Source organism: Pteropus vampyrus, unplaced genomic scaffold (genome assembly GCF_000151845.1).
Source record: "Pteropus vampyrus isolate Shadow unplaced genomic scaffold, Pvam_2.0 Scaffold133, whole genome shotgun sequence".
NCBI classification, from domain to species: Eukaryota; Metazoa; Chordata; class Mammalia; order Chiroptera; family Pteropodidae; genus Pteropus; species Pteropus vampyrus.
In genome coordinates, this window is record NW_011888914.1 from 475167 (window position 1) to 478279 (window position 3113).

The following is a 3113-nucleotide window of genomic DNA, read 5'->3' on the forward strand; positions in this document are numbered from 1 at the left end:
GTGAAAGAAGCCATGCAACTAGCCACAGGAATGGGTATGCGGTCCAGGCCTGACCGATCATGGCAAACTACCACTTGGCTATTGTGAGTGGACTGATGATGAACATTTCACCAAAGAAAGTCAGAATGTTACTCACTAATGCTGAGAGACAGTGACTCTCTCCTCCCTTGGGATTTTATGACTCTTATTGTAGCCAATCTCCCTTCACCTGCTGCCTTGTGAAAAAAATCTACCAGCGAGAGGGAAAAAATAGTAACAGAAATATGCTCAGAAAAGCAGAGATTATGTAGGGAGAAGGAAAGTCCTAAAGATAAAATCTGAGTCCCTCGAGTCACTGAGACCTGTTCTGTCACTGTTAACTGTGATAAGAAATTCCCTTTGGTCTGCAAGCTAATTCGACTTGGATTTCTATCACTAGAAAAGAAAATTGTTCTTTATCGTTAACATACAGTTTAATTTTCTACCATGGAGAGGTAATATATCTCAGTATTTAAGAACATAAACCCTAAAACTAGACTATTTGGATTCATATCGCATATATATCTCCTACTAATTCTGAAACTTCTCACACTTAGTTTATGCCCCTTGGTTTCCTGTAAAATGGAATAATAATGGTATATATCTCCATGAGCTTTTGTAAGAATGAAATTAGTTAATTTCTCTAAGTAACTTTGAACATCTTTGAAACATATTTAGTGATTAATAAGACTAATTTTTAATATTTTCCCTCAAACCATTGTTATAAAGGGTTTCTGGCATAACCCATATTTTCACCTGGCAGAATTGAGTTCAATAATAGTTATAGTTACATATTGTCAAAATACTTCTGTTTGCATTTATTCAATAACCAGTTTTAGAAAGCTTACTATGTGCAGGAGGCACTGTTCTAGTCTGGATTATAGTAGTGAATCAAAGTCCATATAAACATATTCTTTATATTCTAGTCTTTTGAAAAAGTAATAAACAAACAAAATTATTAAGTAAAATACATTGTTTGTTAGTTGTTGATAATGTTGTGAAGAAAAACACACTCAAAAGGGGGAAAAGGATTACAGGCTTTGTTGACAGACCTAGATATGTCTGTCGATTTTAAATAGGATGGTTGAGGAAGACCTCAGTGAGAAGATAGTATTTAAGCAGACTCTTAATGGAGGTAAAGAAGCAAAAACATCCCAGTCAGAGGGATTCCAGGAAGAGAAAATACATAGCTTTAAGTGAGGAGCAACTGTATAAGTTTGAGGGACAATAAGGAACAGATATGGGGAAACTAATAGAAAATCTGAAAGGTAATAGAGGACATTGATTACGTAGAACCTTGTGGGCTGTTCAAACAACTTCGACTTTCATTTTGAGTAAAATGGTGAGGCGCTGGAAGATTTGAACAGAGAAGTAGTGTGCTCTGATGTACTGTTTTAGTATGACTCTGGCTACTTTGTGGAGAGTAGTATTAGGGCAGGAGCAGGTCAATAGTATTTTGAGGGAAGGATCCTAGCACTGCTGAATGCCTCCCCTGTGTTCCCAAGAAGAACCCTGTGCTCCGTAAAGAATATGCTGGGAAGTTTACAAATTGCCTTGCATGCAACGAGCTCTGAGCACAGTTAAAACATCCCTGTTCCCTGAACTCAGGCACATGTAACCTTTTCTTGGAACTTCTTGGCTATGCCCACGTAAATTGACCTCAGACATGCCCTCAGCTTTTTGTATTTCAGACCACACAGGGCCAGGGTCTTTCAACTGCAACATGAAATGTGGTGCATGCCCACCTCACCTGGGAAATGGATCCACTGGCCATGAAGAAACCAACACATTGCAAGAGACTAGATCTTGAGTACTCTCTCTCTTTCCCCTTGCTGTAGCACTTGAACCTGATGTGTATGTTGTCTATTCTCAGTGAACTCAAGTCATGCACTAGGTGATACTTATCTGCTTTTGACTTTGGCTTCATTGATGTTATATTCTATATGTTAGCAAAGACCGACTACCTAATGAAACTATCTAGGAAAGAGATGATGGTAGCTAGGAGCAGGTTGCAGTGGAAGAGTTGGTAAGAAAAATTAGGTTATGGATACATTTTTTAAATAGAAGCTGCCTAATTTACAAGGATTGGAAGTAGGATGTGCACTAAAGAAGCAGAGTAGTAAAGGGTGACTCAAAGAGCTGACAACTGAAAAAGAGGAAGGCCTTATTAACCAGTGAGGCAGACCGGAAGAGGAGTCCACTTGGGGCTGGGTAGAAACTAGTGTGTTTTTGAATATGTTAATTTCAGGGGGGGGGGGGGGGTGGGGGAATATTAGATATCCAAGTGCATTTATCAAGAAGTAGCTTGATAGGTGGACCTGGGGTTTAGGGCAGATACTGAGGCTGGGATGTAAGTCCTGAAGGTATCAGCTATAGATGGCAAATAAAGCCATGAAACTGGCTGAGATCATCAGGGATGAATGTAGATAGAGAACTGGGCCAAAAATGAACCTGGGGCACTCAGGAAGCCAAAGAAGGATAGAAGAGCCACCAAAGGAGAACAAGGAAGTAGGAAGAAAACTAGAAGAAAGGGTTGTCATGGGAGACTGGGAACAAAGGTATGTCATGCAGGAAGGAGTAATGAGCTCTATCAAATGGCAATGGTGATATGGTAGCTGATGGAAACTGGACTTGGAGTGGTAAACACACAATAAAGTATACAGATGTGAAATTATAATGCACACTTGAAATTATATAATTGTATTAACCAATGTTACATCAATAAACTTAACTTAAAAAGAAAAGAAAAGAAATATATTTAAAAAATGGCACTGGTGAATCACATAAAAAGAGGACTGGGAATCAACCAAGGGTGACCTTGACAACAGCAGTGTTTGCAGAGTGGTAAGGCAAAATATTTATTGGAGTAGGATCAGGGGGAATGAGAGAAGAGAAATTAAAGATAGTGAATATTGACATTAGGCTTTCCTTTTGAAGTTTATATCTTAATCTTTTGGAAAGACTTACTTGCTATTAGACATTGTATTAGTGTAAAACATATGGCAATTAATTTAATAAATTTATTCTCAACATCTAATGAAACATCTGTGCCTTTTTGTCCACTGTGATGATTGAGATGTATGAGGTGTGATAAA